A 25,629-nucleotide genomic window follows, 5' to 3' on the forward strand; every position below is an offset into this window, starting at 1 on the left:
TATGTTACAGGCTCGTAAATCTGTATCTAGAGAGATATATTATAGAGTCTGGAAGACTTATATTTCTTGGTGTCTTTCTCATCATTTTTCCTGGCATTCTTTTAGAATTCCGAGAATTTTACAGTTTCTTCAGGATGGTTTAGATAAAGGTTTGTCCGCAAGTTCCTTGAAAGGACAAATCTCTGCTCTTTCTGTTCTTTTTCACAGAAAGATTGCTAATATTCCTGATATTCATTGTTTTGTACAAGCTTTGGTTCGTATAAAACCTGTCATTAAGTCAATTTCTCCTCCTTGGAGTTTGAATTTGGTTCTGGGGGCTCTCCAAGCTCCTCCTTTTGAACCCATGCATTCATTGGACATTAAATTACTTTCTTGGAAAGTTTTGTTCCTTTTGGCGATCTCTTCTGCCAGAAGAGTCTCTGAATTATCTGCTCTTTCTTGTGAGTCTCCTTTTCTGATTTTTCATCAGGATAAGGCGGTGTTGCAAACTTCTATTGAATTTTTACCTAAGGTTGTGAATTCCAACAACATTAGTAGAGAAATTGTGGTTCCTTCATTATGTCTTAATCCTAAGAATTCTAAGGAGAAATCGTTGCATTCTTTGGATGTTGTTAGAGCTTTGAAATATTATGTTGAAGCTACTAAGTCTTTCCGAAAGACTTCTAGTCTATTTGTTATCTTTTCCGGTTCTAGAAAAGGCCAGAAAGCTTCTGCCATTTCTTTGGCATCTTGGTTGAAATCTTTAATTCATCATGCCTATGTTGAGTCGGGTAAAACTCTGCCTCAAAGGATTACAGCTCATTCTACTAGGTCAGTTTCTACTTCCTGGGCGTTTAGGAATGAAGCTTCGGTTGATCAGATTTGCAAAGCTGCAACTTGGTCCTCTTTGCATACTTTTACTAAATTCTACCATTTTGATGTGTTTTCTTCTTCTGAAGCAGTTTTTGGTAGAAAAGTACTTCAGGCAGCGGTTTCAGTTTGAATCTTCTGCTTATGTTTTCATTAAACTTTATTTTGGGTGTGGATTATTTTCAGCAGGAATTGGCTGTCTTTATTTTATCCCTCCCTCTCTAGTGACTCTTGCGTGGAAAGATCCACATCTTGGGTAGTCATTATCCCATACGTCACTAGCTCATGGACTCTTGCTAATTACATGAAAGAAAACATAATTTATGTAAGAACTTACCTGATAAATTCATTTCTTTCATATTAGCAAGAGTCCATGAGGCCCACCCTTTTTGTGGTGGTTATGATTTTTTTGTATAAAGCACAATTATTCCAATTCCTTATTTTATATGCTTTCGCACTTTTTTTCTTATCACCCCACTTCTTGGCTATTCGTTAAACTGATTTGTGGGTGTGGTGATGGGTGTATTTATAGGCATTTTGAGGTTTGGGAAACTTTGCCCCTCCTGGTAGGAATGTATATCCCATACGTCACTAGCTCATGGACTCTTGCTAATATGAAAGAAATGAATTTATCAGGTAAGTTCTTACATAAATTATGTTTTTATGTTTGATGTGGTTTGATAGACCCCTGTTATACTGTATATGATATTTCTATTTTGAATGAAAGTACTGAATATAGATGCAATTTTCTTTTGACTTAATGCATACAAAATAAGATTTTTCCTTTTATGGACCTTAATCCTCTCAAAATCATTATCATGTGCCTCTCATTAAAAATCGAATTACTTTCTGTGGCCGACACCCACGTTCATCTTTGTTTATCAGCCTCATTAGAAGCAGTTCCCATTTTCACAGCACTGGAATCAGTCTCAGAGGTCTTGCATTATTTTGGAACAGGGCAGTTTGTCATGTACTAATTAAGAAGCAAGAATCTTACAGTGGTTCCAGTGAGTGTGTACAACACTACATAAGCAGTAAATGTAATAAAATATAGAAACCTCATGCCAGACAAAAAGTCACCTGATGAGATCATTTAATTATTTTCTTAATTATCTTAAAATGATAAGTTTATTAACCCTGTGAAAACAAGGTTTGCATAAAACATTGTTTATTATTTAATTATGGTAGTGCATAGTACTATGGATAGATTTTCTGTATCAGTGCAAGAGAAACATTTCTGGAATAATTTAGGACAGAACTTTTTTAGCTGTACATTTCCTTTCCTCTCACATTTATAGAGACAATTTGTCCATATAATAGGTTGTCATATTGCAATGACAAGAATTGATATTTCATGTATACTCTGTAATCTTAGGATTACTAAATAACTGAGGAAATTGACAGAATGATCTCAGAAGGTCATTTCTGAGCTGGCAATATATTGCAGAATAAAAGAAGAAATATAGCCTGTAGATTGTATGTGTTTAAGGTGTAAATGAACATGCTCTTGTTCTCATTAATGATGGTATACATAGGTTACAAAACAGCCAAGGTGATTTTAATTTAATTAAATATTTATCAGAGTAGTACTCATCTACAGCGTCTGACTTGATGCAACCTGGGTGATCGAACATGCTTGGCCACAATTTGGTACTACATACCCCTTCTTTCATATACATTTGAGCATACTGTGAAGGTATTCATAGTGCTATAACAATTATGGCATTTTATTATATAGAGCAGTGTGGAACATTTTTTTCTGGATTAGACTTTTTAGAGGACAGATCCACTAATTTTGTTTCCTTAACTAATTAATGTTTGCTTGGTACATTGGTTACTAACTGTTCCCCTGTTCAACATTGCAATACTTGCTTAGGTGCTGTTTTGCATTCTCAAATGTCTACTTCTATCACTGTAAATCAAGTTTGCCCTCCGCCTATGTCTACTACAAAAGGGGGTGCTACAGTGTTTACTGCGTAAATGTATTTCCTCTAGTTTTTACTAGAGTTGATGTACCTTCCTTTTCTACTGCAGTCAAGCCAGTTCAAATATCTTTCTCTGATGGCTCTTTATTTCTCTCTGATGCTAAACTGTCTTCCAAAGACTTATCCTAACTTTAAGATCAGGAATCTTAGGAAATGACTTCATTTTAAACTCAAACGTCTCTGTTTCATTACTTAGGAACGTTTTTCAGACTTTAGGGTTTCAGGATCCTAGGTCTGTTGAGGATGAGAGTTGGAATCAACTGGATCTAATCTCAGACCAAAATCAACTGATTTTATTTTTCCAGTTCAGTTCACAGAGGTTTGTGTCAGAAACCTGGGTCAAACCTGGGGTCCCATTTATTCCTTCTCCTAATTTTTTTTTTTTTTTTAATGGAATTTTTCTTGCAAGGGGGTCTGTTGCTTCAACCAGCTGTGGGCATAGCTTGTTTTACAGGACCAGCATCTCTCTGGTGTTATTCTTTATTTGAGTTTGTCTTAGAGATATCATCTTTTGAGGATATTCAAGAACACATACTTTGCTAGTGGTTGGCCAAATACAGCTTTGGCTGTTCTCTTTGGAAGGGCTCTATGGCTGAAATAGTGGTCAGCTCACATGGTTTGAAGTCGAGACTTATATCTTTGGCTTTCAAGGAAAAGCTCTTGTTTGGTCCCAGCTTGGCTTCTATTATTTTTACTTTCATGGGTGGTAGGAAGAATCTTTACCCTGGGATAAAAAAAAATCTAGAGCTAAGGATAAATCCAACATCCGTTTTCACTAAAGAAATTATCTTCTTCTCAGAAGTCTGATTCTTCCAAGTCTACCTGGAAGCCCAATCCAATGATTCCAAACAAACAAGATATCTCCTTCCAGTGCAAAGTCACGTAGGTGTAGCTTTTCGATCCAGACATGTTTCTGGGAGGGGCAAGTTGAGCCTTTTATTTATTTTTTTTCAGACGTCCTGGTTTCAGTCTGTCCAGGACCCTGGGTAAAAAGATCTGCATTCGTTCACCTTCAAAACAAAGGAAGAGATTCTATTTTAATCTGTTTATTGTTCCAGAAGGAAGGAACGTTTAGACCCATTCTGGATCTGAGGACCTTAAACAAGTTCTTGAGGGTTCCTCTTTCAAAATGGAAACTGTCAGATATATGTTTCTTTTAATTTTCAAAGGTCAGTTCATGTCATCTATAGGATTGCAGTATGCTTACCTGCACATCTCTATTAACAAAGAACTTTTTTTTAATTTTTTTATTTAATATTCTTTTATTGAGGTTTTGTAGACATTCTAACAGTACATGTATTACATAAATCAAAATGACAATATAGCAATACAGTATACACTGTAGGAGATAAAATAAACAGTATTTGTCATGTCACAAAAAAAAAAAAAAAACATACATAGGAACAATAGCCTAGTCTCTGAATAAAAGACATGTCAAGAAAAGAACTAGGCTTATACTTCTGAAATCTCTATTTTAAAAGGTACTTCAGGAATGTTGTTACTACTTGTCTGGTCACTTATGGGCCTACTGTAAAGTAAGAATTGTGTCAAATGGTAGTTACGGCGAAGGCCACTTTTGGGCCTTTTGAAAATGCTGGTAGAATAGGTATACCTCCCTATATAAATAACCTATATCACGCCACTCTTGGACCCACATGAGGATATAAAGCACGGGTGGAGGGGCTTTAACTATATATATGATATAGAGCCCCTTGCAGGGCTGATATATGACATGAGTGAAGTATAGGTAGATAACATGATGGGGCCACTCTTGTACTTTCTAATATATATGAAATAGTAAGACAAAACATAGAGCAGGAGGAACTCAAATCTGCATATTAGCAGCTGGTACATACATAACTTCTTATACTAAATTTGTGATATAAATTAACCAGTAGTGTGAACCAGATAAGATACTATTAAAGAAACATATATAAAACATAGAGCTTATGTAAGAAAGTGAAGCTGTAGGTGACTCTATAGACTACTCCTAATCTTATGAAAAGTCACGAGAGTGGTGAGAGTGTACAGGCATGTAATAGGAATACTGTACTCATTGGGCTTAATAATAGTACTATATGTCCACAGTACTGGTCATTAGAATTAGTTAAAGGGACACTGAAACCAAATTTTCTCTTGCAAGGTGTATCCAGTCCACGGATTCATCCATTACTTGTGGGATATTCTCCTTCCCTACAGGAAGTGGCAAAGAGAGCACACAGCAGAGCTGTCCATATAGCTCCCCCTCTAGATCCACCCCCCAGTCATTCTCTTTGCCGGCTCTAAGCACTAGGGTCTCTCTACGGGAGGGTAAAGTGAATGTGGGGTTAGAATTGTAGTTTTTATTATCTTCAATCAAAAGTTTGTTATTTTAAATGCTACCGGTTTGTACTATTTACTCTCTAGCAGAAAAGTGATGAAGATTTCTGCTGAGAGGAAAATGATTTTAGCATGTTGTAACTAAAATCCACTGCTGTTCCCACACAGGACTGAGGAGTACCAGAAAACTTCAGTTGGGGGGAAAGGTTTGCAGGGCAATCTGCAATGAGATATGTTCAGTCATTTATTTCTAGACAAGACTGAGATGATGCTAGAAGGACTGACAATATCCCCATGAGGGGAGGGTAAGCTATGTTCACAGACTTAGTAAGGAATTGAATGCTTACATAACAGGGCTAATTATGCAGGTTGACACTGATTCAGGGCAATCGATTGTTTATTCAAGAAAAATATCATTTGTAGACACTTTTATGGGGTTATTATCCACATGGCTGGTTTTTAGTCACTTAAGAGTGTTTTTTACTAGGCCTCACAACTCCAGGGTAGAGTGGGAGGGGCCTCAGATACGCAGTTAGAATTTGCAGAGAAGTTCATGCTGATTCACATGGAGGGTCCTGCTGCTGTTTGAGGGCCTGATAGAAGCTATATCCCCCCAAATCTGATCCCTAAGGGCAAGTAGGGCCACAGCAAGGCTGTGGCAAGGTGCTGTACTATTGTTAACTGGGTGTTGGCTTTAGGCTGCTCTGGTTTGGGCATTCAGGGGTTAATCCTTCTGAAACTTGTGGTGCAATCTTATTAAGGATTTGGGTACATACTGTGAAAATTTCAGGAGAATCGCTGCATTTTTCACTGTTTTGTAAAATTGTGTGCTCTTTTTATTTCTTAAAGGCACAGTAACGATTTTTTCAAATTGTGTTTTTTATTGATTAAAGTGGTTTCCAAGCCTGCTTATATATATTACTAGTCTATTAAACATGTCTGTCACTAAGGAAAATCCTTGTTCAATGTGTTTAGAAGCCATGGTGGAACCCCCTCTCAGAATGTGTCCCACTTGTACTGATATGTCTATACACTTTAAAGATCATATTATTGCACTTAAAAATGTGGCCCAAGATGATTCTCAGACTGAAGGTAACGAGGGTAGCCCGTCTGCCTCTCCCCAAGTGTCACAACCAGTTACGCCCGCGCAAGCGACGCCTAGTACCTCTAGTGCGTCTAACTCTTTTACTTTACAACAACTAGCGGCAGTCATGGACAATTCCCTTGCAGCTTTCTTATCTAAACTGCCTGTGTTACCTGCAAAGCGTGATAGCTCTGTTTTAAGAACAGATTATGAGCATTCTGAAGCTTTGGTAGCCTTTTCTGATGTACCCTCACAACGCTCTGAAGTGGGGGTGAGGGATTTGATGTCTGAGGGAGAAATTTCCGATTCAGGAAAGGTTTCTCATCAGTCAGATTCAGATACATTGGTTTTTAAATTTAAATTAGAACACCTCCGCGTATTGCTCAGGGAGGTATTAGCTACTCTGGATGATTGCGAGCCTATGGTGGTCCCACAGAAATTGTGTAAAATGGACAAGTACCTAGAGGTCCCTGTATACACTGATGCGTTTCCGGTCCCTAAGAGGATTGCGGATATCGTTACTAGGGAGTGGGATAGACCAGGTGTCCCTTTTGTTCCCCCCCTGTTTTTAAGAAAATGTTCCCCATAACTGACCCCATGCGGGACTCGTGGCAGATGGTCCCTAAGGTAGAGGGGGCTGTTTCTTCTCTTGCTAAACGCACAACCATACCAATTGAAGACAGTTGTGCTTTTAAAGACCCTATGGATAAAAAGTTAGAGGGTTTACTTAAGAAAATTTTTGTTCAACAAGGTTTTCTTCTCCAACCTATTGCCTGCATTATTCCTGTAACTACTGCAGCTGCTTTCTGGTTTGAGGCGCTGGAGGACTCGCTCCAGACGGAGACCTCATATGACGAAATTATGGATAGAATTAAGGCTCTAAAGCTGGCTAATTCTTTTATCACAGATGCCGCTTTGCAATTCGTTAACTTAGCGGCAAAGAATTCAGGTTTCGCCATTATGGCGCGCAGAGCGCTTTGGCTCAAGTCCTGGTCGGCCGATGTGTCGTCAAAATCCAAACTATTAAATATCCCTTTCAAAGGAAAGACCCTCTTCGGGCCAGAATTGAAAGAGATTATTTCAGAAATCACCGGGGGAAAGGGCGATGCTCTCCCTCAGGACAAGCCTTTTAAGGCTAAGAACAAAGCTAATTTTCGCTCCTTTCGTAATTTCAGGAGCGGTTCCCCTTCAGCCTCTCCAGCGGCAAAGCCAGAGGGTAACGATTCACAGCCCAAGGCAACCTGGAAGCCTTACCAGGGCTGGAACAAGGGTAAACAGGCCAAAAAGCCTGCAGCTGCCACCAAGACAGCATGAAGGGGTAGCCGCCGATCCGGGACCGGATCTAGTAGGGGGCAGACTCTCTCTCTTCGCTCAGGCCTGGGCAAGAGACGTCCACGATCCCTGGGCATCAGAGATTGTTTCCCAGGGATATCTTCTAGAATTCAAGGACTCCCCTCCAAGGGGAAGGTTCCATATTTCTCGTCTGTCCACAGATCAGACAAAGGAAGAAACGTTTTTACGCTGTGTAGAAGATCTACATACAACGGGACTGATACACCTGGGTTTTTACTCAAACCTGTTTGTGGTTCCCAAAAAAGAAGGAACTTTCAGACCAATCTTAGATCTAAAACTTCTAAAAAGGTTCCTCAGAGTCCCATCATTCAAGATGGAGAACATTCGGATAATCTTACTTATGATCCAGGAAGGTCAATATATGACTACCATGGATCTAAAGGATGCGTAACTACACATTCCTATCCACAAAGATCATCATCAGTTTTTCAGGTTTGCCTTTCTAGACAAGCATTACCAGTTTGTGGCTCTTCCTTTCGGGTCGGCCACTGCTTCCAGAATTTTCTCAAAGGTGCTAGGGTCCCTCTTAGCGGTTCTGAGACCGTGGGGCATAGCAGTGGCACCTTTCCTAGACGACATCTTCATTCAGGCGCTGTCTTTCCAAAGAGCTAAGTCTCACACGGAGATTGTATTGGTTTTTCTGAGGTCTCACGGGTGGAAGGTGAACATCATAATGAGTTCTCTCTCCACACTCACAGGACATTACTACTGTAGCTTACATCAATCATCAAGGGGGAACAAAGAGTTCTCTAACGATGACGATCACTCCTGCCATCTCTCAGCAATTCACATCCCAGGACTTGGATCTGATGACGTCCTATCAGATCTCTAAGCTTCCTCTCTATGGACTTGGTATGCAGACCTAGTGGACATGTCATCTATTCCACCATGGATGCTGCCGATGAGGCAGGATCTTCTAATACAGGGTCCGTTCAAGCATCCAAATCTAATTTCTTTACGTCTGACTGCTTGGAGATTGAACGCTTAATTCTATCAAAGCGTGGTTTCTCTGAGTCAGTTATAGATACTCTGATTCAGGCTAGTAAGCCTGTCCCCAGGAAAATCTATCATAAGATGTGACGAAAATATCTTTGTTGGTGTGAATCCAGGGGTCACTCATGGAGTAAGATTAGGATTCCCTGGACATTGTCTTTCCTCCAAGAAGGATTGGAGAAAGTGATAAGTATCTGCAGAATATAAGTAATTGGTTGCTTCCGGTTATCACTGATGTTTCCGAGGAGAGGATCATTCAGAGTTGCAATAGGGCGTATAAATGTAGGGTCTCGATGTCCTGGAAGGAATCGCACACGAAGCTTTTGAATAATTTTTATTTGCATCCCCTGAAATTACAAAAATTTTCTCATATTGGAACAAATAACTGTCCCAGATGCTCAAATTCTAGGGCTGACTTATTTCATATGTTTTGGTCCTGTCCCAAAATTAATCAATTGTGGTGTAAATTGGGTCACTGGTTTAATACATTGTATGGGGTAAATTGTGTTCTCACACTTCAAGATGTGATTTTATTGATCACAGAAACACATAGAAACTTGGGGTCATTAACTCGTATTCTGAATACGATTATCTTAGCCGTGCGTCATCTTGTCTTATTAAATTGGAAATCGAGGAGAGCACCGAGCCTTGAGAGGTCTTTTAAAGAAATCCAAGGTCAAATTATATTTGAGTCATATCATTTACTGGAAGCATCTGAGAAGAGAACCAAGGAGTTCTTGCAGGGATGGTTACCAATTATCTTGTCTTATCCGCTTCGGATACAAAGGCAGATTCTTGCCCCGGTGCGATCATCGGTTTGCTTTGCTGAATTAGTGTTATTGGGGAAATTCCCGGCATCCTGGTTAGTTTCGGCGGCATAATTGGGTGTACATTTGTAGTTGTATTCTGGCTGAGGAGAGGGTGCAAGGTATTATCTTGTATGATGGGCATGCGGAGGGGGGCTGTGGGGTTTTTTTTTTTTTTTTTTTTTTTTTTTTTTTTTTTTTTTTTTTTGTTATTGCAGATGTATTTTTTATCTTTAGGGAAGGCAAATAAGAAGGCAGGGGAGGGGTAAAGGAATAAGAGGGAGAAAAAAGTCAAAAAAAGTTAAGCTGTTGATATTTATTGTAACGGTATATGTATTATTTGGTGATATAGAATGAACATGTTTTTTGATTTAAGATATACCAGAAAATGGCGCCTCTACTATTGAATGATTTGGTGCACTGCTTTTGTATTATTGTGTTTTCTTTGTTTTTTTTTTTGTTGTTTTTTTTTTTTTTTTTTTATCTGTACACTTCTGCTCTGTTTCTTTTTTGTATAATAGAATTGATAAATCAATAAAAAGAATTATAAAAAAAAAAAAAGAAGGATTGGAGAAAGGATTGTCAGCTAGTCCCTTAAAAAGACAGATATCTGTTCTGTCTATTCTTTTACACAAGTGTCTGGCAGAGGTTCCAGACGTACAGGTGTCTACTCAGGCTTTAGTGAGAATCTAGCCTGTCTATAAGACTGCGGCTCCGCCATGGAGTCTAAATCTAGTTCTTTCAGTTCTTCAAGGGGTTCCGTTTGAACCTTTACATTCCATAGATATTAAGTTGTTATCTTGGAAAATTTTTGTTTTTGTAGCTATCTCTTCTACTCGAAGAGTCTCAGTTATTTGCCTTACAGTGTGATTCCGCTGGTGTTCCATGCAGATAAGGTAGTTTTTACGTTCCATACCTGGTTTTCTTCATAAGGTTATTTCTAACAAGAATATTAACCAGGAAATTGTTGTTCCTTCTCTGTATCGAAGAAGGAACGTCGCTTAAATAATCCTGATGTGGTTTGTGCTTTAAAGTTCTACTTACAAGCAACTAAGGATTTCAGACAAACATCTTCCTTTTGTGTTGTCTATTCTGGTAAGAGGAGAGGTCAGAAAGCGACTATTACCTCTCTTTCCTTTTGGCTGAAAAGCATCATCCGTTTGGCCTACGAGACTGCTGGCCAGCAGCTTCCTGAAACAATTACTGCTCATTCTACCAGAGCAGTGGCTTCCACATGAGCTTTTAAAAAACAAAGCTTCTGTTGAACAGATTTGTAAGGCAGCAACTTGGTCTTCGCTGCATACTTTTTCAAAATTTTACATATCTGATACTTTTGCTTCCTTGGAGGCTATTTTTGGGAGAAAGGTTTTACAAGCAGTGGTGTCTTTCGTTTAAAGGGTACCTGTCTTGTTCCCTCCCTTCATCCGTGTCCTAAAGCTTTGGTATTGGTATCCCACAAGTAATGGATGAATCCGTGGACTGGATACACCTTGCAAGAGAAAACAGAATTTATGCTTACCTGATAAATTACTTTCTCTTGCGGTGTATCCAGTCCACGGCCCGCCCTGGCATTTAAGTCAGGTAAAAAATTTGTTGTTTAAACTAGTCACCACTGCACCCACTGCACCCTATGGTTTCTCCTTTTTCTTCCTAACCTTTGGTCGAATGACTGGGGGGTGGAGCTAGAGGGGGAGCTATATGGACAGCTCTGCTGTGTGCTCTCTTTGCCACTTCCTGTAGGGAAGGAGAATATCCCGCAAGTAATGGATGAATCCGTGGACTGGATACACCGCAAGAGAAAGTAATTTATCAGGTAAGCATAAATTCTGTTTTTTCTTTCATGATTCAGATAGACTTAGAGCATGCAATTTTAAGCAACTCTCTAATTTACTCCTTTTATCCATTTTCTTCATTTTCTTGCTCTCTTTATTTGTAAAGATAGAATGTACGTTTAGAAGCCGGTCCATTTTTGGTTCACAACCTGGGTTGTCCTTGCTGATTGGACAGCACCAATAAACAAGCGCTGTTCAGGGTCTGAACCAAAAATTGGCTAGCTCCTTAGCTTAGATGCATTCTTTTTCAAAAAAAGATAGCAAGAGAACGAAGAAAAATTGATAATAGTAGTAAATTAGAATGTTGCTTAAAATTGCATGCTCTATCTGAATCATGAAAGAATGTTTTTAACTAGTTTACATGAACGTCTGCTATATGTCCTATACCAAATATAGCTTCCACATAGTTTATATTTGAAGAGACTGAATTTTCTAACTAACACATGTGATCTAAATCTGCAGATTCACAGTGTTATATATGATAAGTCTATAAGAGAAGAAATGTAAACACAAAATACTGCACTAGGAGCCAAAGTGCATATCTAAATAAGAATGAAACATTAGACTCATTGATAATCTGGCTAGTAGTCACTTAGTATAATGGATTGAGCATTTGGGGTCAAAATATAAACATTTATTGCAAGGCGGCCGCCACCACCGCTGCCATGAAAATTTCAGTGGTCCGGATTAAGGACTCTGTTGAATCCCAAAGTGATAAAAAATAATACAATGTGAAGCAGTATCTTCTCCTGTAATAGTATTTAGTTTAAATTATAAAGGATGTCACTCGGGTTTGATGATAATGAGAGGATTATCTGTTGTTCAAGCAGAGTCATTAATTTTGCAGCTAAGCATGGCCGCCACCCGGACACGCCCCCAAGAACATTGCTTTTTAACTAATTCCAGTTTGTTTTTTATTTTATCCCTATATTTATGTGTGTGTGTGTGTGGAATTAGGGGAGGGATTACTTACACCTGTGTGGGCCTACACTATATATTTAGCTCATTACCTCTGTGAGCCTTGCTCTAAGTTGTTTGCTGCATTCAGTTTCTCTGTGTTAAGTATAGAGTTAGAGAAATAAGGTAGTTAGAGCAAATAAGGAGATGGAGTAACCAAGGGTGAATGTAAATCTTTTAAATTTTTAATTTAAACCTTTTAGTAAGAATGTATGATAATCTCATTCAGTGTACAGCTTGCCATATGAGCTTGATAAAGGGGCAGGAGCCCCAAAACGTTGCTCAGCTTAATAAAGGCACTGCTGCCATTTTTTGAGTGCCACCTGAGTGTTCCTTTTTACAGCTTGCCATATGTTTGCATCACTGGAGGAACCACTTCAGGGATCATATGTTTGTGGCAAGTGTGAGCATATCGTCTCTTTAGAAGATAGTATTCGAGTTCTGGAGGAACAAATTGCAACCCTGCGTGATATTGAGACCCTTGAAAGTGAAATGCATATGACTGAGCAGTTTGTTCATGGTTCTAGCAGTGGGAATATAGAGGAATCAGATGGGGAGACAACAGGAAGTAGCTGGGTCACAGTTAGAAGTGGTAGTAAAAGAAAGCAGAAGAGACAGACCAGTTCTGAGCTTGTGCACCCCGACAGATTTGCCAGATTATGTGAAGATGTTGGGGATATCAGCTCATGGGTGGCAATGTCAGAGAGTGCTGTTCTGCCTAGTATAGTGAACAGTCCTTAAGTCATGGAAGAGGAGCAAAATATAGTGAATAGTCCTTTAGTCATGAAACCGGGGCATACTATAGTGAACAGTCCTTCAGTCATGGAAGAGAAGCATACAAGTCTGGACCTGAGGCAGATGTTTGTTGTAGGAGACTATTATTAGAAAAGTTGATAGGGTAATATGTCATCCAGATCCCTTAAATAGAACAGTTTGCTGTCTTCCAGGGGCTTGTGTTACGCATATTGTGGAGCGTATTGATAGATTGCTACAGTGATCTGTGTCTGATCCTACAGTCATGGTGCATATTGGTACTATTGAAACAATTAGCGGAAGATGGGGTGTCCTTAAAAATTACTTCAGGGAGTTAGGCAGTAAGCTTAAAGCAAGGACTTCCAAGGTAATATTTTCGGAGATATTACCAGTGCCATGTGCTAACTTAGTAAGGCAGAAGGAGCTAAGGTCCGTTAATTCCTGGTTAAAAACATGGTGTAAAAATGAGGAGTTTGACTATTTAGAGCACTGGGCTGACTTTTCACTTGGGTACAATATAGACAGTAAGGATGGATTGCACCTGAATGACATGGGTGCAGGTGTGTTGGGGGAGAGGATGGTAGCATGCTTAGAGAATCTTTTAAATTAGGAAAAGGGGGGAGGGCCAGAACATAATAAAAAAACACAGATCAATCTGTGAATATGTCACACCTAGAATATTTCATGGAAGGGTACACTTAGGATGTCACATTAGAAAGTTTGGAGGAAAGCGCACCAAGTAGCTGCAGAAAGCACATGAATTAAATGTATGACAGCAAATCAATAAGCATGACTAGTAAAATGGGGGAGCTGGAGCTCTTAGTTGCAGAAGAGGACTATGCTATTATCAGTATAACTGATGGTGGCATGATTCACAGGACTGGGCAGTTAACTTATATACTTTACTTATTTAGGAGGGACAGGAGTAATATAAGGGGTGGAAGAATTTGCCTGTATATTAAACATGACCTTAAACCTACAATAAGGGAAGATATTTATGATGATACAGGTGAAAATGTAGAAATAACAGAGTGGGAAAAAAAAATATTAGTAGGAACATGCTACAAGCCCCCCCAACATTAGTGACATAGAGGAAACTCAACTACTAATGCAAATAGGAAAGGCTACTAATAATACCAATGTTGTAATGTGAGATTTTAACTACCTCGACATAAACTGGGCCAATGAAACTAGTAATACATCTAAGAGAGATTTTTAAATGTTCTCAAGGATAACTTCATGTCACAGTTAGTAGAGGCGGAGGAATAAAGCTATATTGGATTTAGTGCTTTTAAAAGATACAGATATAATTTCAAATAAAGAAGTCAAAGAACATTTTGGTAACAGTGATCGATCATAACATGGTCTCTTTCCATAAGCAGTCTTACTGTATAAGGGATCAAATTAGCAAAAATTGAAAATGAAAGATTAATTGCAAAGGATTCAATGTCAAACCCTAAAAAGTTTTTTTAAGTACATAAATGGCAAAAAATCTAAGAAGGACAATAGTAGGTAAAATCTGTGAACTGTAGCATGATTAACAGTGACCGAGAGAAGGATGAGGTACTGTCAGGGTTTTTTCCAGTTTTGTTTGCCATGTGCTGCTGGCAGTCATTTTACTCACCTCTCTTCCTGACTATGGTGCATTGTGGGGGATGCTGCTCATTTCCTGCACTTCCTTTTATGGCCAGACTGGTGTGCATCATCCGTGTGAGACAGGATGCAGTCTCAGAATTGTGATGTCATCACTTATTATTTAAAGGGCCTCTGTTCAGTATGCTTTGCCTTTGCTTTGTCTCAGACCTGTTTGTGAGAGTTCCTGTGTATTACCTGGCTGCCTGACGTTCTTGCTGGTTCCTGATCCCTGGCTTGTTCCTGACTCTGCTGTTTTCCTTGTTCCTGATTCCGGCTCATCTGACTATTCTCTTTGGCTCCTGACTCGGCTCGTCTGACTACCAGCTCTGGTTTTGACTCCTGGCTTGTTATTTGACTTGTGGACTTTTTATTATTTTTTGCTATTAATAAAGGTGTGATTATGTTTGCACTTCTCGTCTCAGTCTGATTCCTGGCACCCTGACATTACGCAAAGGCCATGAATCCTGATGGTGCTAATTATCCACCTTTACCTGCCATCATTTCCAGGATGGATGTACAGGATCACCGCTTGGATCAATTTGAACTAGCCCTGGAAACCCTGCTGACTCGCACTGCACATTTGGACCAAAGTGTTCCGCAAGTTATGGCTGCTCCTGTTTCCGCTTCTGCACCTATGCCTACCAGGAGCATGTCCAATTCTGCACCTCTACCTCAGCGATATGGAGGCGATCCTATTTAATGCTGAGGGTTTTTTAACCAGGTGGGCATTTACTTTGAGATGTTACCTCAGGCGTTTCCCTAATAAACCTGTGATTTCAAATTGCCCTGAATTTGTGGCCTCCTTTCAAAGGGTATTTGATGTTCCGGCTCACTCCTCCTCTGCTGCTAAATGACTCATGTCCATTCAGCAAGGTACAAGATCTGTTGCTCAGTATGCTATTGAGTTCCGTACGATTGCCGCAGAGGTAGGTTGGAACAATGAAGCCCTTGTTGCCGCCTTCTTTCATGGGCTCTCTGATGCGATTAAAGACGAAGTTGCTGCCAGAGATTTACCAGAGGATCTCGAGGCATTGGTGTTTTTTTTTATCCTAATTGACATCAGACTCAGAGAGAGGCCCTCTTTCAAGGATGGCTTGCAGAAGCCTCCTGTTCCGTTGTCTCCTACGTGTTCGTTCCCACCCATGCCTTCCTCTCCTCCTATGCCTCCTGGTCCCGAGTCACCAGGTACTGCTGAGCCGATGCAGTTGGGATTCACGCGTCTTTCCACGGCGGAGAGGGCCTTTAGGAGGAGGTAGGGGCTCTGCCTCTATTATGGGTTTCAACCATACTTGTTGCCCGACTCATTCATGTCTCAGGGTATTCCAGCTTTGGAGGAGCATCTCCGGCAACTCCGTTCCACGTGAGTGCAGATTCAGGATTGCCTTCATCGTTCTATGCAGCCCCAAAAGTTCCAGGCTGATCATAGGCGTCTGCCCGCACCTTCCTACCAGGTTGGTGAGAGAGTTTGGCTGTCCTCCCGCAACTTGAACCTTTGTGTGCCTTCCAATAAATTGGCTCCCCGTTATGTTGGTCCTTTTCGAATACTCCGACGGGTTAATCCTGTGGCCTACGCTCTTGACCTTCCTCCTTCTATGCGCATCTCCAATGTTTTTCATGTCTCCCTCTTGAAACCATTGGTTTGTAATCGGTTTACCACTGTGTTGCCTCGTCCCCATCCTATCTTTGTTGACAACCATGAGGAGTATGAGGTCAGCAGTGTTATTGACTCTCGTATGTCAAGGGGCCGTATTTGGTTCACTGGAGGGGCTACGGTCCGGAGGAGCGTTCTTGGGTTCCCTCCTCTGATGTTCATGCTCCTGCCCTCCTCCGTGCCTTCCATGCACGTTTCCCCAATAAGCCTTTTGTCCTCCCGCGGGGGAGAGGTCGTTGAGGGGAGGGTATTGTCAGGGTTTTTCCCTGTTTTGTTTGCCATGTGTTGCTGGCAGTCATTTTACTCACCTCTCTTCCTGACTATGGTGCATTGTGGGGGATGCTGCTCATTTCCTGCACTTCCTTTTATGGCCAGACTGGTGTGTATCATCCGTGTGAGACAGGATGCAGTCTCAGAATTGTGATGTCATCACTTATTATTTAAAGGGCCTCTGTTCAGTATGCTTTGCCTTTTCGTTGTCTCAGACCTGTTTATGAGAGTTCCTGTGTATTACCTGGCTGCCTGATGTCCTTCCTGGTTCCTGATCCCTGGCTTGTTCCTGACTCTGCTGTTTTCCTTTTTCCTGATTCCGGCTCGTCTGACTATTCACTTTGGTTCCTGACTCGGCTCGTCTGACTACCATCTCTGGTTTTGACTCCTGGCTTGTTATTTGACTTGTGGACTTTTTATTATTTTTTGCTATTAATAAAGGTGTGATTATTTTTGCACTTCTCGTCTCAGTCTGATTCCTGGCACCCTGACAGGTACTAAACCAGTTCTTTTCTTCAGTATACACAAGAGAGGAACCAATGGGAGATACTTTGAAACAAAGTAGAACATACAAGACCATACCATTAACTGGGTTATCTCTAGAGGATATCAGGAAAAAAACTGGATAATATTAAGGTATATAAAACTTCAGGTCCAGATGGAATACACCCAATGGTCTTATGGGAATTTAGCACTATTTATAGCGAAAGGTATACTCTTAATTTTCTTCTTAAACGGGGAGAGTCCACAGCGGTATGCATTACTTTTGGGAATTCAGAACCTGGCCACCAGGAGGAGGCAAAGACATCCCAGCCAAAGGCTTTAATACCTCCCCCACTTCCCTCATCCCCCAGTCATTCTTTGCCTTTCATCACAGGAGGTTGGCAGAGAAGTGTCGGAAGATTTTAGTCTCTTTTGGAGGGTAGTACTCTTCGAAATGGGACTGGAGTTTTAAGTAATCCTGTCAGTCTCTCAGTGAGAGCATGGATGAATGTTAGAGTCCAGAGATGCAGGGAAAGTCTTTCTGCAAAACCATCCCGACTCATGTTAACAGCTCCTTAGCAATCAGCGTTGACGAGTTTCGCTGCCTGCTTTCTTCACTCAAGTCCATGTCAGAAGCGAGGCTACTATCTGTCACACTTGAAGGGCCGTGTTCCTGTTCCACGGCGTAGATTCTGTTAAGAGCATTTCATTTTACTTTGATGTGTGAGTGTAATGCAAACGAAGAAGTCAGGGTCTCAATGGGACTCCTTTATCTTTATGGAATCAAGGGTTAATATCTCCTGAGGGGGGTTATTGAACATTAATCATGTTTGTCATGTGATTCTGTCTGCTAATGTGTAGTGAAGCTTGGGCTCGTGGCTATATCGGAACATAACAGACTTTTTTTTCAGACTGTGCGGCTCTTGTGGCCTTGGCGTGCTTTTTTCTGGCCTGTACGGTGTACCTTGTGACTAGGTGTGGTCATGTTCTGCACTCTTTTCTATTTTCGTATTCCTGACCATGTGGCAACGGAGAGAGTCTGTTTTGCTAGTTGTCTGGGTCTCAGTAGGTGGTAAATGCCGTTTTTGTTTTTCTTCTTCTTCGTCTATCCATAATTTTATCCAAGTTATGAAGGATTCTGATTTTTTTGGAGACGGATATCTCTGATTCAGATTCTACTTCTTGCGAAGAGTATGAGATGGCCCGGGTAATCCATGCCCATCAGTTATTTTCCGAATGCCGCTTTAGAGTGCTCTCTTCTCCCGCAACAGGGACCTTAGAGTCCACCGAGCCATCCGCCCCTGGGGATCCCGCGAGGCGCGTGACATAGATCCTTACCTAGCTACACAAGCAGATGTCTCTAATGCCGTTACCCTTTCTCCAGAAGGCGACTTGTTTCCTCCAGAGGTTACAGAACGGTTCCGCATGGCCATATCTATGGCATTGGCGCTTTTTCACCTTCCTGAGAGGGAGGTGTTGATGAGATACTGTCGGTGTTCTGTTAACCAAGGCTCATCAGGCATGGGATTGTCTGGGTCAGATCAGCCATCTGGGGAAGCGGTTGCCTCTGAAACCATCATCAGTTGCCCCGCCTGAGGTAAGTTTTGCTTTTCATTATAGACTGGCACACCTTCGTGTCCTACCACGACATGTTCTGGCGGTGCTGGAGGATCCCAATCCTAATGGGTTGAGGGATCCTCGGTCTGCTGCACCAGACTGAAAGCTGGGTTAGACGTGGGGGGATGAAGTTAATCTCCTTGTCGTCTCCAATTTACTTTCTTTTAGGGTATCTTATTCCAATCCTGATCTTCGGGAGTATTGGGTAGTGTACCCATTCTTCTTGGGCGTTCACCTGTGGGTGTTGCCCTATTTTTCTTTGATCAGGCAGGATGGTTTTATTTATTTTTTAGAAGCTCATGTCTGTTATAATTTTTCCGGTGTGAAACATTTCTTTTCTGGAATTTGATACTAGCGATTTTGTGGTCGCCTGAGCACTTCCGCGGAAATTGCATGTTAAAGTGTTAATACATTGTTATGTCTATAGTTCCTTTTGTCGATTCCTGTTAGGGTTTCAATTTTTCTGTGGCATGGGTCAGTTCTGAATGCCCTATTTAGCAGGCTGGTCCTGGTCGGGCTCTATTTTCTGGTCCTTTAGGCCTATATCGCCCACGTGGTGCCACTATATCTGGCTGTCCTGGTTGGGTGGTGAGTTGCTCACTCGGATGAAGAGTTCGTTATACTCTAATTCTCTTCGGATCGAATAAAGCTTTCACCTTTGCTAAAGATTTCCGTGGAGTGGAACATCCATGAGTTTTCACAAAATGCTTGCCCCTTGCGGGGCTGAGTCATGGAGAGAAGCCTTTTCGTTCTTAGACGTCAGGCTGGTTCTTGTTTCTTCTTTTTGGTGAGGCAATTGTGCTCAGTCCTCATTGTCCTGTTCCTGATTGTTGGCAGGGTTCCTGAAGCGGATCCTGTTTAAGATTACTCTGTTGGTTTCAGAGGTCCTTGACCTCGGAGCTAGGATTTTCCATTCCCAATGGGATTGGAGGTTTAGATGATTCCTTCGACATCTGGGGTACCAGGTTGGGGCGATTTTTATCTCCTTTATGGTTTTCTTACCATATGTATTTTTTGAGGCCTCGATGACGAACTCTTCCTTAAGGGGTCGAGATGTCTTTGGCTTTTTTTTTTGTGTCTGGGTCCTGGATCCCGAACTCGTCCTATGTTCTGTTATAACTTAGTTGGTTAGCTTGCCAGTCTTGTTAGCAAATTGTGGAATTTGCTCAACCTATTGGTACCGTTTAATTTAGCTCCCCTCCTTTTTCCTTACTAAGGACTTGGGCAGTCCGGGGAATGGTTTATTTTCCTTATTTTGGGACATTGCCAGTCACTTTGGTGCTGAGTCCATTGCCTCGGAGAGGGGGTCAGAGGTCTGTCTGTCTGGTTGAGCCTGGACAGCGTATCTTACTTAGATCTTATGATCCCTCCTTAACTGGGATGCTTCGCAGTGTTTTTTTCCTCAGCAGGGGGCGTTCTCTGCTGGTTTTGGATGCTCTTTTACTTCCTTGTTTTTCCTGGGAGGGAGTGGGTTTCTGCTCTCCTTCTGAATTTTTCCTCTGTGGGAGTCCTGGTGCAGTTCCTAGCTTGGTTTCCTAGTGTTAACGGCTAGAGTCTGCTAGACATCTGTAGCAGAGGGAAGCCTGTGGCTTCATCTGGAGCACAATAAGATTTATGGTGCTATTTTTAGCTACCGGGGGGGGGGGGATTTATCCCTCGGTCGTTCTTTCATAGTGCAGATTACACACTGTGTGAGGGATGGGGTCTTCCTTGTCTCTCTAGGTCTCCAGGGTTGGGACATTACATGGTCCCTTGGACTTCCATTTAGATTGGGGTAGGTTTTTTTTTTCCCCTTCTGTTTGTTAGATTGTTGGAGTTTGTCCTCTATGCGTTTTTGTCCTGATGCAACCTATGTTTGCGCTTACCCTAGCTTGTTGGTCTTTAGATCTCTGTTGAGTTCTTCTTCCTTTTCCCTTCAGGGGGTATGTGGAGGTCTCCTTCCCTCGGGTCGGGGGTAAGTTAAAGTATGGGTTTGGAGCAAAAGTAATGAATACAGCTGTGGACTCTCCCCATTTAAGAAGAAAAACTTAAATTATGCTTACCTGATAATTTTCTTTTTTTCTGACGGGGAGAGTCAGAAAAAAAGTTTTTGTATTCTTCTGGCACCTTTTTCACCCTGATATTTCTCCTACTGTTCCTTGTTCCCTTGGCAGAATGACAGGGGGATGAGGGAAGCGGGGGGAGGTATTTAAGCATTTGGCTGAGGTGTCTTTGCCTCCTCCTGGTGGCCAGGTTCTGAATTCCCAAAAGTAATGAATGCAGCTGTGGACTCTTCCCGTCAGAAGAAAAGAAAATTATCATGTAAACATAATTTACATTTTTTCAAGACTCATTATATTGACGGGATAGTCCCTCAGGACTGGCTTAAAGCTTATTTGGTGCCTTTTTTTAAAACGGGAAGGAGGACTGATCCAGGAAACTATAGACCAGTTAGTCTGACATCAATAGTGGGAAAGATACTTGAAGGCATTATAAGGGATTATGTTTATAATTCGTGTAAACAAGATTATGAGTTCAAATCAGCATGGTTTTATGAGAAATAGATAATGTCAAATTAATCTAATTAGATTCTACCATGAAAGTAAGCATAAATATAGATAAAGGGGAATCAGTTGATGTGATATACTTGGATTTTGCAAAGTCATTTGATATAGTGCCACATGAGAGATTAATTTACAAAATTAAGGGACTGAGAATAGCTGAAAATGTTAGTTCATGATAAATAACTGGGTAAAAGACAGGGAGCAATGAGTAGTTGTAAACCGATCATACTCAGATTGGACAAAGTTAATCAGTGGAGTCCTCCAGGAATTATTACTGGGCACTGTTCTTTTTAATATTTTTATTAAAGTGATGGTAAACTTTAACTAATCAAATGCCATATTTTTAATCTCTGCCATTAAAAAAAGTATATGTGTACCTTTTTTAATCCATCTGTGAAAGGGTTAAATTAGTGAATAAATTAATGTTTCTATTGCAATGTTATGCCGGCCCACTGGGATGAACTCCTTTTTTTGTTTTGTTTATGACAATTCCAGTGAACATCCAATCAATACGTGTGTCATTTGACAATCTTGAAGTCCAGCCCCTTTAAAGCCCTTAGAAAGCCTATGTAGAGTGTGGCAGGGACTGCTCTATACATCACATCCCAGCCAAAAGAATAATACCGATTAGGATTATAAATCTTTTATTATAAAATATATATTAACTTTTAAAAAAAAATTGTGGTTTTACTTGTAAACTGGTATATTTTTCATTGCAACATTCTTATTTATAGTCTGAAATTTACCATCACTTTAAGGACTTGGAGCAAGGATTAAATAGCAACATCTCTACTTTTGCAGATTATAAAAAATTGTGTAAATCCATAAGGTCAGTGCAGGATGAACTTGTGTTACAAGGGGATCTACACATATTAGATTAAAGGGACAGTCAAGTAAAAAAAAAAAAAACTTTCATGATTTAATAGGGCATGTAATTTTAAACAACTTTCCAATTTACTTTTATTACCAATTTTGCTTTGTTCTCTTGGTATTCTTAGCTGTAAGCTAAACCTAGGAGGTTCATTTGCTAATTTCTTAGACCTTGAAGGCCGCCTCTAATCTGAAAGCATTTTGACACTTTTTCACCACTAGAGGGCGTTTCATATGTGTTTCATATAGATAACATTGAGCTCAGGCACGTGAAGCTCCTAGGAGTGAGCTCCGATTGGCTAAAAATGCAAGTCTGTCAAAATAACTGAAATAAGGGAGCAGTTTGCAGAGGCTTAAATACAAGGTAATTACAGAGGTAAAATTTGTATTATTATAACAGTGTTGGTTATGCAAAACTGGGGAATAGGTAATAAAGGGATTATCTACCTTTTTAAACAACAACAATTCTGGTGTTGACTGTCCCTTTAACAAATTAATTTTGGAAAATGCAAGGTTCTACATTTTGGAAGTAAAAATAAGCAGACAACCTATTATTTAAAGGGGGGGCTAGACTTAGCAAACCAGAGGAGGAAAGGGATTTGGGAGTAGTAATAGATAACAAGCTAAAGATGGGTGCGCAATGCAGGGCAGCAGCTTATAATGCTAACAAGATACTAGCATGTATTAAAAGAAGCATTGATGCAAGAGAGGAAAGCATAATTCTGTCACTATATAAATCCCTGGTAAGACCTCACCTTGAGTATGGAGTTCAGTTCTGGGGATCAATCTTAAAAAAAGACATTGCAGACTTAGAAAAAGTTCATAGAAGGGCACAAAACTAATAATGGGAATGGAGAATTTAAGCTATGAGGAGAGGTTTGCCAAACTTAGTCTGTTTTCTCTAGGAAAAAAGGTGCATTAGAGGTGACATGATTACTTTATATAAATATATTCAAGGCCTTTATACCGAGATGGCAGAAGCTCTGTTTTTTCCAAGGAAATTGTGTGTGACGTGGTCACAATTTAAGGCTAGAGGAAAGGAGATTTAAACACTGTATGCCAATACCTTAGATACCTTTAAAAATGGTTTAGATACATTTCTGACTAGAAACATAATTCAGGGATATGATTGCTTGTGTTAAATGGGTCACCTTTTTAAAGGGAATAATTGAAGCTCAACTGGAGCTTTTTTGTAAGTATATCGAGATTTGTATAGGTTGAACTCGATGGACTTCTTCTACTATGTTACTATGTAACATCAGAGCGTCCGCTTACCCCATTATCAAGGGTGTCATTTCTAGGAGTACTCACGTTTTTTGGTCTCCATCCGGATGTTTTTGACAGATCAACGCACGCTCAAGCATTATTTGGCTTCTCAGAATTTGCTCAGGTGTCTAAATCAGTACACGGAGGTAGTGGGTCTGATGACATTACGTTTGCATGGTTCCACTTGCGTCCACTACCATTATGTTTGCTAATACAGTGGATCTGAGACCACACAAACCTGTTCAGTTAGTTCATCTGGACCTTTTAGTCAGCCTTTATTATGTCCAGCAAGGTTCTTTGACGTCCTCTTCTTCTAATCCCACTGACTATGCCAAGCATTAATGTTGTTTCCAAGGAATTAGCTTGCATGATATGACCATATCTTTGTTTTAACTTGCTCTAGGATCGTCTTGTTTGTGACCTTTGATGTCCATGGCATGTGCAGCATTTACCTCCATCACCACATTTTGAAAGCGTCGATTTTCCTTCTGTCCACCTTCTTGAGTGTCCAGCTTTAAAATGCGTAAGTGGAGATCGGGAAAACTAGTGTGTTAATTATTCAAATCTTTATTGCAGTGCTGATATATTTGCTCTTCCAAATTTTTGCCAATCCTTGCAATTCTTGAGTTAATTTCCAGTCCTGGTTCGCCACTGCAGTCATATTTGGATCCAAAGAAAAGAAAATCTTGTACTGATTACATTTCTTTATTGTCGATTGTTATGTGAACTGTGCCGTTTCCTGCTGTTGTGATTACCTTTGTTTTCTTGATGTTACGGTACAATCCCATGCACTTGCTTTCTTCTTTGACTCTTTGGACCAGATATTCCAGGTCCTTTTCCCTTTCGGCAAGCAAAGCCGTATCATCGGCATATCGAAGGATATTGTTGTTCCTCTCACCAATTTTCTCACCAATTGGCGATTTGTCCAGATGGCATTGCCTCATGAACGTTTCAGCGTACAGATTGAACAGGCCCGATGATAGGATGCATCCTTGTCCGGACGCCTTTTGTGATCTCAAACCACTCTGTATTGCCAAATGCTGTCCTGACTGTAGCTTCCTGATTCTCGTAGAGTGATCATATCAATTCTTTCAGATGCTCTGGGATTTCCATTTGCTTCATGCAATTCAACAGCTTGTCATTATCAATGCAGTCAAATGCTTTACTGTAATTGATGAAGCACATATACACATCCTTTTGGTATTCGTGCATCTTTCTCTATGATCCCACTACAGGTTCGCAAATTTGATCTCTGGTTCCGCGTACTCAGCGAAATCCTGCTTGGACATTAGGGAGCTCCCTCTCAACAATTGATACCCTGCGTTTTTGAATAATTTTCAGCAGGATTTTCACTTGTGTGCAATATGAGTGATGGTTCGATAATTGCAGCATTCTCTCTTTTTTTGCAAGTGGGATAAAGACCGATTTTGTCCAATCTCTGGGCCACAATTTGGTCTTCCAGATCTGCCAGCAGAGCTCTGTTATTGTTGGGATCGGTATTGGCTTAAGTTATTCGGCCGAAATGCAATCAATGCCCTGGGCTTTCCTAGTAAATAGGTGCCTGCCTTTCTACCTTTTGTCCCACTCATTTTGTAATGGACTCCACAGCTTGGGTATTAGTTCCCAACAGTAAGGAATTTCATGGACCCTCAGCACCATTAGAAAGAAAACATAATCGATGCTTACCTGATAAATTCCTTTCTTTCTTTGTGCTGAGAGTCTACAAACCTGCATGGTTTTTCCTAGGGGCAGCAGTTTTAGTTTGCACCTCTTTACCCTATTATCTTTCTTACTTCTTCCTCCTATTCTTGATTATACAAAATGCTGGAAGGGTTATGGAAGTAGGAGGGATATTAAAGCTTTTGGTTTAGGGTGTCTTTGCCTCCTCCTGGTGGTCAGGTGATGCAGTCCCAATAGTAAGGAATTTTGTGGACTCGCACCACCAAGAAATTAAGGAATTTATCAGGTAAGCATAAATTATGTTTTTTCATGTGCAAGAACATTTTTTAGCATGTTTAAACAGTACTTTTTTATATACACAAGTTTATTGAACCTTTGATATTAACTGGTACATTCCTGTCAAAATTTAAATGCACATAGATGAATTACATCTTTGAATAGAAACATATTTGCAATATGCATGTATTGGCAAAAATACTTATATTGTAAGTTTTCACTGTTTTAGTGTTAACATTTTTCTCTGCACGTGCATGTGAAGCATAGCGAGATATTCTCAGTACACCAGGTTTTTTATTACTGCAGCTGCTCAGAGTGTCAGTTGGGCTTTTGTATCTTGTCATCAATTAACAAATTGAATCATTACCAGATGGTACACGCACCTTAGGTTCTGAGCAAGTGCTTTG

At 40.5% G+C, this 25,629-nt stretch overlaps 1 protein-coding gene and 1 pseudogene across 3 annotated transcripts in view; both read left to right on the forward strand.

Moving 5' to 3' along the window:
- Window positions 1-25,629, forward strand: part of PHKB (phosphorylase kinase regulatory subunit beta) — a 1,109,273-nt gene that overhangs the window by 968,871 nt on the left and 114,773 nt on the right. The window lies entirely within an intron of this gene.
- On the forward strand, window positions 19,207-19,313 carry LOC128646379 (uncharacterized; annotated as a pseudogene).

Source organism: Bombina bombina, chromosome 1 (genome assembly GCF_027579735.1).
Source record: "Bombina bombina isolate aBomBom1 chromosome 1, aBomBom1.pri, whole genome shotgun sequence".
Lineage (NCBI taxonomy): Eukaryota > Metazoa > Chordata > Amphibia > Anura > Bombinatoridae > Bombina > Bombina bombina.